Consider the following 13,547-nt stretch of genomic DNA (forward strand, 5'->3'; position numbering starts at 1 on the left):
CATGCAACCAATTAGACCACATAGTAGGTTTTATGCGTAATGAAACATAAATTATACTTGCGTTTACGCTACTTGTCTATACATCATAATTCCATACCATGCTTTAAATTGTAAATAAATACATACTTTCAATTTACAATATCGGCAATCAGTTTGCAAATACTGCACTACTACATAAACTATACGATGGACAACCTGTATTATTAAATAGTGCTTAATGTGATATTTATACCTTATTTTGATCAAATCAAACTGTACTTCCCATTTCAATTTGATGCAGTAATTATGTAAACTTTCTTGATTAAATCAAAATTGCACGGTAATTTCAGGGTATTCATCGAGTTTACAGACTTTGCAACAAATTGAATGTACCATAGCAATTTAGTTTTACACGGATTACGTCATGAAAATAGGGATATTATTGCAATGAAGGAAGATATCAACAACAGAATCTTGTTTACACAGTATTTGATACTTCCTGAATTTGCAGCGATATGATTATAACAGAAGGCGGCGATAGACAGAAAATACGAGGTCACGAACACAGAACACAGTCATGTACTTTTAGATAATTCTTAACATTCGTTATCATTCAATGTAGTATGGTTTTGATTTATGACGCAATGAACGTTTACTTAAAACGGACAAGTGTGCCATCTTTGTACGAGAATAAGAAAATGAAAAGTATTTGAAATGTATATATCCCTTATTTATATTTGGTTCTAATTTTTCTTATAAAAGGTTTCGCTTAGAAGATCTTGATCATAAATCAATTGTATCACTTCAATTTTATCAACCAAAAACCAGATGTGGACAATCTTTGAGATAAAACGCTAAATAGAAAAAAAAAATGAAACTAAACTTGTAGTATATATTAGGTTAACTCTTCTCACAAAATGTATTCTGTTTTTTTTCATAGAAATACATATTTGCATGTTAATTTCCATAGAAAAATCCAAGCAAAATGACAGTACAGCATATCCTTCTTTGTGCAGTGGAGCTATTTTATCATTTTTGGAAAAGAACTGAAGAATTCGGAACGGAAACACGCAATATTTCGGTATCGTCAACTGTCAAAACAAACTGGCGGATACCTATCATTCTTTGTTTTTGAAACAGCCAAACACCGTGTTAGATCTTTATGTCAATTTGATGGATATTGTTAAGACGTAGAAAAGTGTGATTTTTGTACTGCTTTTCTATGTATAACAGTTTTGGCTTCACAAATACGTAATTCTTTCCAACCGCGAAGCCATAAAATCCAATTAAATACAGTTGAGAAGAAAACAAAGCAAGGTTTGTGGATTCGTACAAAATTGCAGTTTAAAGTACACAGAATTGGTAAACACAAAACTCGGCACATTTGCAGACAAATGACTTCGAGTACGCGTTAACTCGAATATGATTATCCATGACCAGACGTCCCATGTATATATTTGTCACCCTAACATCCTTGCACAATTTTCGTTTGTTTTAAAAATACACTTTGGAACAATTTGTCATTCTGTTAAAACTTTAAGATTACCACGCGAAGCAATGTTTCTTTCCGGACTGCGGTGTATGAGTTCCTTTTAGTACAGTAATTCAAGAACTATCACACGTGTTAATCAGTGAGATTTTAATATTTGTGGTGAAAGTAATTTCGAGTTTAAGACATACCCCTTACCTTATGTATGATAAAATATTGAATAATTCGAACTTGTCCACTTTGAGTCAAACGAAAATTACTCGTACTGTTTAAAGTTATGTAATCAATAACCTATGTAAGTAATCATAAACTTTAGTTGTAGAAGGATATTATGTCATTGTTTTTGGAAACGGTACAAAATAATTCTCGTTCCCTTAAATATAGTAGTCGCACATGAAATCTCTGGAGTACATCATTTGAATGTTATGGTGGATACCATTGACGATGTTATCGCCTTTGTGAAGTGCTTGGTAAATTGTCTCCTTTTTCATATAAAGAATAATATTTACGATTTTTATTTACTTAATTCTTTCATTTCAATAAGCCATATTTTTTATTCACTGCGATTGACAAGAAAACAAAGAATATTTTATAAATTCGTGCATGTAAAGTAAAGCTTGTCATTGTTTTTTTTAAAGTTTTTTTTAAAGTTTTTAAAGCATTTGTTTGTGTTACATAAAAAAGTCCAATATATCTATATATTAAAGATGTTTTATGGTTATCAATTTGAAATTTGCGTGTGTTTTTTTTTTCTGTATATATAAAGATAACTTACAAACGCCAAGTACTAAAAGTCGGCTTCCGTCAAAAGCGCCTGACAAAATAGAAATCAATCGCGGTTGTATGCCTTTAAAATAAGAAGAAGGAAAACAACTTTCGTATTTTCCCATACAGTTTAATAAACTAAATGATTTATTATGAATACCAGCTTAATTATATTTTCCCCTTGGGTTAATTTTAAATGACAATGTATTTCAAACAGTTTGTGTGACATTGTCAATCAGCGGTATTGTTATAATAGCAATATATATACAACCTCATGGTATAAGTCGAAACTTGTGCGATCAAATGTGATTCACTGCAATAAAATATGTTTTGCTTATGAAATAAAGACAAAACGACAATAAAATCACATTTTTTATTTCGAATATGAATAACGACTTTGCATAAAAGAGTCTTTATTGCAATTATTTAGTCCCAAGGTTACATAGACTGTGCATCAAAACTGTCCGGTCTGAATATTAAACACATTTATTTTGTTATTGTAAATAATAAAAACAATTTTATTTGACAGTCTTATTAGTATTGCCATGATTTACACTCATACATGCATTATTCAAATATAATGGCCTCCAAGAACAAATGTCTTTGTTTATCATTAAGCTGACCTGTTCCGATACATAGGGATTCATTTTATCATATATTTTGTACTCAAAGTCTATTTGAAAATCTGCTTCTTCTATTTGTGAGTGATATTAGAATACGGTATAGGTATTATTTTTAAGACTTTTCAGAAACCGCGAAAATTAGCTGTGCCGAAAATTAATACGTTTACAGTATATCTGTGTATAAAACTGTAAAGCAAAACCTAAATCAAGACTTACTCGTAAACTTTACATACAATTTTCAACGTTAATCCCCCCCCCTTTTTATGAGTTTCAAACACTGATCGAAGGACTAAAAGATCATGTATCATTTTCTTACGTCGTTAGAATATTTAAATCAAAATACGAATCAGGCGACTCGGAAGAAGCTGATGAAATCACATAATAAACCATGAGATTTTATAACGTAATGAAATAAGGAAGTGCACAATTTGAATTGTTATTGTTGAGCTGTTAATGATCTGTTTGCTAGTGTTATTTCTAAAATAAGAATGCGGATTAAATTGAAGAAATCTAATAACATTGTACAATCGGATCATAATCTTTTAATGTAATACATGGTTTTAGTGCATTGCTAAAAGGCTTTTTTTTTACTGAAAAGAAATAGCTATAAATAATTTAAGTAAATAGTATTTATTTTTGTATATTTTGAGGTCATAAAAATCACCTATCAAAGTGTCTTAAAACGAATGAAGTGGAAAATGTTTTGATGCGTTTATTTTTTTTTTCATTGTTTATAACACTTTTTAATTATAAAACTAAAAGAATTATTGTTAATCAAACTATTTATAGATCAAACATGATCTAATAACTACCACATCGTACTGTCGTCTTGGTTTTTAAAACCTTAGTTAATTAATCATTGTATTTTACTTCTCAGCAATATTTCTGTTAACACAGGACTGTCTATACTGTGTAACAATACACATTATTCTATGATTACATGTAACAATCACATACCCGCTTTCAGATATAAAATCTAAGTTTTCGTATTGCTGTGCTCAGATGTTCAATGTTCAATCTGTATTAATTTTTGTTACTGATAATGTTTAGTTATAATGAGAATGCAATAAACCTATAGTGTTTGATATGATAAGTTTACTTAAACGTTAGTGATTGTGCTTTCGATAGGTGGTAACTTAAATTTCTCTATATAGGAAAAACACAAGGATGAAAATACGAATGATCGAAAGAGGTAAGACTGTATTTGGATAATTCTGTTGATTTAATTCGTTGCAAAAATACTTTCGTAATTAATTGAGACGGGTTTTACATTGTTAAACAAGGGTGTTTGTGTTATATAAAACACATGGAGCCGACAAGTAAAGGATGAAGATTTCTCTCATGAGCGACCAAAACCGAAAGAGCTAATATGACGTACTAAGTATTGGGGTTGATCTTTCAATAACCAATACTGACCTCAGGACGTTATAGTTACTTGTATTGCCTGTAGCTTCTCCTTACACTGTCATCATGCTATTGTCATCCATGGAAGTAGTCATTAATAAATGTATGTGTATCGAAATGAAAATTATTATGATATTAATATGCATTTTTTTAGGATTTGTTCTAATATAAAGTAACTCAAAAAGTATATGAAAAAGCATATATCTACACAATGCTTGGACTGATAATTTAGGAAACCCCTCAGTATGATATTGATTCATTTTTAGCCTACAGCCTCGTCGTTTACGTACGTAAAATATTATTTCCGAGTGTCTTTAATTATCTCTGTTGCATTACCATCAAAGCTGATTTAATCTATAAATACAGTCTTTAAATACGACCGATTCTCATGCAAACAGACCATTCCTTATCTCATAAAATCTACTGCCTTCAAATGCGTAAATGACGATATGTTACATTAGTTTTGCATTCAATAGACTGTCTATGCAGGTAAATGGATAAAACGAGAACAAGAAGACACTGATTTTCTGTCAGAGTGGGTAAGGCCGTGAGGTCTTTAATGTTGAATCGAATGAAAGTTTTAAGTAGGTCAATGAGTGCCAAAGCTACATCGGTTTTCAAGGACCCCGATGTAGCAAAAACATTGTCTACTATACATGACAAATATCAACATTGTTTTTGTCTGCAAAACGTTTTACATCCAATGTCTATTATTAGAGGTAGACGTAGAAAATAACAGCAGTGATAAGACCTATACTGCTACCACACTCTCCAAAGAAGAGATTGTGGAAAACCATAAATCTGTGCTATCCTCTAGTGGTCTCTTTACCAAGCACGATGATTGTGATTTACCGTCAATGTTTCCTACAGGATGTACAGGATTCCTAAACTCCACAAAAATCCATACAAACAACGTTTCATAGCTGAATCTGGAAAATGTACCACCAAACCTCTTTCAAAACGTTTAACTTTTATACTCACAACCGTCAAAGAGGGTGTGCAGTCCTTCCACAACACTTGTTACTCCCGTACTGGTATTAACTCAATGTGGATCCTGAAAAATACGAGATTGAAAACATTTTACATCCTTGTTTTTTTTCCAAAAAAAGATGGTACACCTAGATACAAGTATATAGTCCTCATACTTTGTAAGAAATAATTCCAAATCATCTCCCAAATATACAGAGGAAGATGTTTAAAAAATGATAGAATTTTTAATTGACAAGGTATTTGTCCAGTGTGGTGGACGTGTTTTTCAACAAACGGTCGGCATTCCAATGGGAATAAATTGTGCTCTTTTACTTGCTGACTTATACCTTCAATCTTATGAGGCTGACTTTATAGCTGATCTGATCCAAAAGAAAGAGTATCGTTTAGCTAGATAATTTAACCTCTGTTTCCGTTATATAGATGACGTATTATCTTTAAACAATCCTAATTTCGGGGATTTGATAAATAGCATCTACCCCAAAGAACATGAGATAAAGGATACTACAGACACTGTGAAGTCAGTCTCATTTCTTGACTTACACTTAGAAATCGATGGTAAAGGAAAACTTTTGACCAAACTTTACGACAAACATGATGACTTTTCATTCAAAATTGTCAACTTTCCTTTCACGTGTTGCAACATGCCTTCATCACCTGCATATGGAGTGTTCATATCATATTAACTCATACGGTATGCCAGAGCATGTCGACACTGTTTTGAAGTCATCATTACAGAAGTTTTATGGTCGTCATCATGAACTCGTGGATCATTAAGGTGTATCCATCTGCACCATGAAAACTGATAGATTCAACGGGTCATAGTTTTCCTTTCCTCGTTTGTCTACCCCGGACTTGACTTTTCATGAGCAACTCGGCGGGTATTTGTAGAAAAGCAGAGGATGCTTACCCTACCGGTGAACCTGGTCCATACTCCCAGTTTTAGTGGAGTCCGAGGTGCTCATTTATTTTTGTTACTTTGTATGTATGATTTTAGTTATATTATGTTCTCTGTCGTGTATAACTGTTTTCCATGTCTGTTTCTTTTGATTACCGCTAAAACATTGGTTTCCTTGATTAATCTTTAATCTTACAGATAAGGCCATAATTTGGGATTAGAAACGAATCATTTTGCTTCCCTGCATTTTTAAAAGATGAAAAAGGGATGAAGAGTAATTAAGGAAACTACGACTCTAGCAAAAATCAAAAGAATGTAATCCAGGGACAAAGACAAGCCATGGAAAACAGATACAGCAGACACAAAAGAACATAAAAAGAAAATAATAGGCACAAAACAGCAAAGCGACAAAAATAAATTTGCAACTCAGAGTCCATTAAAACACGGTGTATGGACCAGGTGCACCGGTAGGGTAAGTGTCATCTGTTGTTTAAGAAACACAGAGCTGCTCATTGTATAGATGGATTCACTGTAACGATCCTCGAGGTCACGACCGTAAAACCTCTGTAGTGATAACTTCAATCTGACATTTGACAATGTATTTCGACGCTAACATTTTTCTTTCGAGTACATTGGATAAAACAAATATTTGTAATACTTTTTATCAATTTCCGTATTAATTCGATGCTTTCAGTTTTGAGGTAGTTTCTGTATACAATTTATAAATGGCTTTAGATCTCCTTGTTTTTTTTTATTCTAATGCTTTCTTATAGATTATGTTACATGCAATATATCATTATATAGGCTGTTTGCACAAATACTGGAAATATTATCCCGAGTAGAATTTTTTATTGCAATATTTATTCTACGAGGGATAATATTCATAAATAATACTCATGCAATAACCCTTATACTGTATTACCAGAAAATTTAGTCTTATCTATAATGAAATTTGGTCACGGATAACGTCATCAATTTTAACTATATTTGCAATATAGAACTTTATTTTACGCTGAAAATGCTTTGCCTTCCAAGGGGAAATTATATTGCTGCTATATAATAATTTTACATTGTTGACTTTAATTGACATTGTATTAATACGAAATAATCTCTATTGATATCATGAATCGCCATATTAAGGATAATTAAATTATGTGCTTTAAATAATTAAATATTTTAAATATGATATGTGTGGTACTACATGCAATATACTAGGGATTTATTTTGTTTCATATAAATGTATACGATTGCTTTTGACAGTTTGTCTCACCGTCGACAATGTTCTAAACAATTTTCTTTCACTAAATATGAGCGAAAAGAGAAATAGGATATTCGACTTTTGTACGCAACAACAAAACATTAAATAATATGTTTGATTTGCTGTTGAGTCATTGGTCTGTTCTCTGTCATGAAACGAAATTATTTGTGATAAAACTAAGCATTGATATTTCTCAAGAACGGAAAAAAGTTTCATGATATAATTACTGTAAGCACTTTTTTAAAAGGTTGAACTTTTGGAAATGAATTACAGGCAGAGGCTGATGTACATTAACATGTACTTTTCTATTACAGCGCAATTTAAAATTTAATATATTAGGTTAATGTTTTAAACCAAATGTTTGTTTCAACTGCTAATAGTTTCAATTTGTGTGGATATAACCTTGATAACAGAATTTGTACGAAAAAAATAACATTCAAGTCATTGAACTAAATGGAGTGACTGAGACTTTTATTCTAAATAATACCAATGTTAAATGCTCGTTGACAGAATGCTCCTTCACGCTTATATCTAAATTCTGATTGTGTATATATAAAAAAGGAAACCATTACAACGCGTTTTTGACCATATGTATTTGTCTAGATGTATGTGATATGAAGTCGGATGCCTATCTGAGCTACACAATTAGTTGTTGTAGTTATATACCTTTAAATACCTGTATAATTACTAAACTGTGATATCTGCTTTTGTACTTTATTCTTCCGACAAACATATTGTTTGTATGTACACAATTTTTTGTATGTAGATGCAATAACGGGAATTACCGGTCAATACCATTATATCTCATGAGCTTAACAGTGGTCTGGAGAGTTAGTATCCATCGTTCTGTAATCGTATCAGTAAAACATACTAAAATAATACTGGCGACCTAGACTTAACATATCTGAAGAAGTCAAACAATAACATATGAAAATTCTAACAAATAAACCATTATGCCAATGTATATCATAAAGTACAAATCTCGAAAAAAAAACTAATATCAAATTAAGCAAGTAAGTGTTTCTTATTAATAGAAGAGTGAAATTGTATGTTTCTAAAGATCACACGTGTAAGTTATTTTATCATGATTTCGCTTATTTAATTGTATATATTTCAATCAAGTAATAATTTACTAGAGGACTAAATTAAGGATGGACAAAATTTGCTGTGCTTTGACACTTAGCCTACCGGTACACCTAGTCCATGCTTCCAGTTTTGAGTGGTGTCCGAGTTGCTCATTTATTTTTGTTACTTTTTATGTATCAATTTAGTTACTTAATGTTCTTTGTTGAATATGTCTGTTTTCCGTGTTTGCTCTTTGTCACTGGATTGCTTTCTTTGGATTTCCGCTAGAACTTTGGTTCCCTTGATTACTCTTTTAAACTTTTATAAGGATTCTTTACGTTTTAATTTAGAAATAGTAGTTTTTATGCCATTTTTCGTTGGTGATTAACGCAAATAAACTCATTTGGAGGGGGGCGCTTAAAACCATTGTGGTTAGTAGAAACACACATTTAATCTAACTTTACTTATGATTAAATGATTACTTTCTCATTTTATGTTTTTCTTTTAATTTCCTTTAAGTTTCTATATTGGATTTTATAAGTTTGTATACTGTGTTTGTTAGCAATAATAAATTATTATTGAAACCAATACACCATACAAAATTATACAATTGACATTGCAAAATTAAAATTATCTAACAATATTGAATCTCTGAAATAATAAATTATCCTGAGGGAATTTATGTTTATTCGTGAAGGAAGGCAATAATGGAATGATGCATTTGAAATTGCGGAATTTATAAGCAAAATAAAACGTTTTTGTAGTTGTACTATTGAGAAATGTAATGCCATCAAAATTTCTCTAAGACCATAAGTTATCCTATGAGAATTCCAAAACAGTGAAATTTTCCCCGACAGAAGACAATAGTCGAATAAAAGATGCAAAGTAACTAATATTTTCGTGTGTTATACTAATAAAAATGTTTTGTGATCATCATTTCTCACAAATCGTAAATGCTTGGTCAATCTATATGTATTAAAAAAGCAATCGTTCGGATCATCCTCCGGTAACTCTTAATTTGAACACGTCGTTTTGCATAACTTTAGTTGTCTAAATCACAAAAGATGTTTTTCAATACCTAGTTGGCATTCATGTCAAAGTAGCCTATATTTCAAGTCATTTTTCAGAAACATTAAGAAATGTTTTTAAGTGCATAGATATATATATTTCTATATAAGTCAAAGAAGTATTAGAAGTAAAATTCAATCTGTTTTTTAAAACATTCAAAAACATTTTTTATTGTGCATCCATAAGCATAAATCACTTATTTTTCAGTTCTTGCACGAGTCCAAAGTAGATCAATACTTAAAAGCGTTGATTAGTGCAATAAGAGGATTGGGGCAATTCAAGCACACTTTATATCACTTAAGAATTTAAGAGATCATAAGACAAATATTATTGAAATCAGAAACACGATACATGTAACCCTTTATAATTCAAATCCATTCATTCCTGTCAGATACTGCAAATTATTGTACATGTACACTTTCTATGCCATCATCAATGACAATTTTACAAATGGGTACTGACGTCCATACTTTCAGCATTTAAAGCAATTCTTCAGTCTTACCACGACAATTGTAACTCCCGTAGTGCTGAAAATTCAATATGGATCCTACAAATATTCGAACTCTCAATGCTAGATTATAATTTGAATTAATAATATCATCTTTAAGTCGTTTATACAACTACATCGTCGTTACTCTAAAAACAAGTGGGTTTTCAACGGACGGTCGACATTCCAATGGTAACAAAAGTGCTCCGCTACTCGCTGACACATTGCTTCATTTTATGAGCTCACTTTATTGCTGATCTACTACAAAAACAGCGTTAAGCCAGATGTTTTAATTTCAGTTTCAGCTAAAAGATGATGTACTTTGTTTAACCTATCCTAGTTGCGGGGATTTCATACATCGCATCGACCCTAAAGATCGATCCTGAGATGAAAGACATTACAGACACTATGAAGTCAGCCTCATAGCTTAACTTACATTTGTCAGATATTTGGAAAAAGAAAACTCATGACACAACTGTAGGACAACCTAGAAGATTTCTCTGTCTATATTGCCAAATTTCATTTCGCCTGCGGTAACTTTCCTTTAGCACCTCCGTTCCTTAGATACGGAGGGCGAAAGTTGTAAAATAGACTTTATACTAACTTGAGCTGCGAACGTCTTATATGATTCTTGATCACAAAATTTGTACCAACAGTTGTACTTTAGATCTTATTTGTACCATAAGAGATTGTAGTACATATGTGGTTGTTGTGCTAGTACACAATTAAACTTATTTCTCTATGAATTTTTTCCTTAATTTGCAAGTTTAATGAACGTCTAAAATTAGGCTACATGATTTTTGTTTTGTTTTCATGTCGTTTTATTTGACCCAGTTTTTCGAACTTCATCAAAGTGCTAAATATCCACTGACATTGAGTAACAATGTCTTATTTTACACATCGGTACATTATTGAAAGGCTGTGCTTAATTTGACAATTATGTATCGTCAGATTTTTCGTATTTTTGTGATATTTTCAATATATCTGGTTTATTATCATAAGGTTGTTATTCTTTTTTATTTCCAGTAATCAATTTCACAATAGTCAAGTTACCGTTTGTATAGAAGATAATTGCGGTTGTCACACTGAATCAATCTAAATCAAGTAATGCATTCATACAGAGCGGACGACTTGTCCAAAGCATTCAAAGGAACTCCTTCGTTTAGATAAATTGTCTGAAATCTAATTTTCCTTGAAACAAATATTTTACGTCTGAATTGTAAAGGTTTCCTGGGGGGAATAACAGTATATGTAGACTATGTAATTGTTTCAGTAAATAACACACCCAGGAAATGAAATAAAAATCATAGAGCACTTTAACGTGGAGAGTATTATTGTTTTCACATCGAGAATATATTATGGTTATATTGGTCATAAACCACACATAAGGTACACTGTACACGTTCATGTATAATCAGGTTGACAATCATACATTTGTATTTTATCGTAGTTTTTTTTGTGCTGAATTGCATTCAACTTGTGATTCAATCATACGCTTTCATTTCCATGGTGACAAATTATACACTTGACAGAATATTTTACATGTACAACTAACAAAACATATATGTTGATACTAAACCTTTTGACATTCAGCCTCAAGTATCGAAACAACATGTTGGTTTTATTTCATGTCTATTGTCATGCTTACAAAATATATGACATAAAGACTATACTCAGTCTGATTTCTATTTTTTTCTATTCTTTAATGTTGACGTATACATGAATGACCAGATGGCAATTCTCCTGAAAAACAAAATCTATACAAAACTTTTGTTTGAAGTTCAAAATGTTTTTACTGTATAAAAATGCAAAATGAAAAATATCATTGAATAAGATAAGTTGCATTCTTCAAAAACGCAATTTTTAAAAAAAATTATCCTCTAAAAATAGTTCAGACAAGTTGCAGTATGTGTTTTGCAATAAACACCAATTAAAATTTTCCTTCAGAAACTTCTACATTTAGTTAAACTTTTATCGTGATGGTCACCGGCCAAATATTAGATGCGAGTCGTAAAACAGAAGTGCATTATTAGATGCATGCATGTTAATTTAGAAATTGTTCTCTTATTTTTATATCTCTTTGAAGCATAAAATTAAAATTTGTTGATTTAAAACAAATTGTCAAAGTGTGTTAAGACATTAAACAATAAAGAGAAGTTAGATGATTATCCTGCTGTAAATACGTCTACAAATGACCTATTTAACTGATCGACCGACATTTAAAACTATGAACTAATCCCCGATAGCTTGTTTTGATCCTTTACAAATTGTGGTCCTGCAAATGGATTGAATTATAATATTGAAAGTTAACTTATGAAAGATAAAACTATACCCAAAATATTTTAAATCGGAGATGTATTAACATCATTGTAAAGCAGCTATATTATATAATATCAACATCAAAACATAACGGATTTCGTTTTACTTTCATGATTTGTAAATGTGCTCTATTTTGAAACTTTCATAATTATCTATTTATATTCTGCAAGATTCTGTGAAACGAAATTGATGCATGCGACCGTATATAGAGTAATTGATAACGATGAATGGAAAGTAGTTATTTATGGATACAAGAAAATAACGATTACTCTCCTTTGAGGTACTCTCCCATAGTGCAGTATTCTCCATTACATTCTCCAAAAACTCGGCAAAAAGGTGCAAAGCAATACTATAATTTTACATAAAGGAAAGAAACTCCGTGGACAAAAAGTGGTAAGAACACAAAAACTCCAAACATATTCTAGTTCCTGCTTCTTACGAGACTTTAAACGTGATTGTCTTTAAAAGGCAAGACCTTTGAAGAAATAAACAATAAATATTCAGCAAGAAAATGACTTAAGACATGCTTTTGCTAAACGTTAGCAATAAACATTCGAAACATACAATTATGTAAGGTCGTATTGACAGATTGTACTTAGATTATACGCTGGTGCATATTTGCGTTATAACTTATCCGTTCCCCTTTCTATCGCTTGCTAAATGATCGTCCGATGCTTTATTCATTGTAAGTACATGTGTAACAGATCTCGGTGAACATCTTCCTATTTCGTTGACGTTCGATAACGTTAAGATTCTCTCTTTTATTTTACTTAGTAACTGACCATTTCATTTAAAAGAAACGCAAATAGATAAGATCAAATTAGTCTCCGTTTGCCTAGCGTTATCAGCATAAAATTGACTTTGACAAAATCGATTTTATAATTTATGGGAGCTGTCATTTAACCGCAATGTAACATTCCGTAATCTGACCAATTTTGTTCTGAAAAAAAGAAAACGTTTCCCAAATGAAGTTGTTTAGCTGCATCAGCATATATATATATCCCTTAGTAAATTGGATTCGGAAACGAGTTCTTATGTAATAAGCCAATATAGTTCTTCTTGCAATTTATTTGGTATGTAATGTATTACAATTATGTTGTCCCCGTTTCATGATACCAATATGTATATTCATGCTTTGGGGATCTCAAATGTAAAACGTTGAATTTGCCAAATGAGGAAACGAAGACATTTTTTTCCAAATTTGA

The 13,547-nt window shown here is 31.3% G+C and overlaps 1 long non-coding RNA gene across 1 annotated transcript; it reads left to right on the top strand.

Annotated features, from left to right (window-relative positions):
• Nucleotides 1–374: 374 nt before the first annotated feature.
• LOC148611157 (uncharacterized) lies at nucleotides 375–2,761 on the top strand. The gene is made up of 2 exons (XR_015924071.1): nucleotides 375–695; nucleotides 950–2,761. It is a non-coding gene; the product is annotated as an uncharacterized LOC148611157 (long non-coding RNA).
• The last annotated feature ends 10,786 nt before the right edge of the window (nucleotides 2,762–13,547 follow it).

Source organism: Perna viridis, chromosome 7 (genome assembly GCF_037379345.1).
Source record: "Perna viridis isolate PV_CMFRI_1.1 ecotype Kerala chromosome 7, ASM3737934v1, whole genome shotgun sequence".
NCBI lineage: Eukaryota > Metazoa > Mollusca > Bivalvia > Mytilida > Mytilidae > Perna > Perna viridis.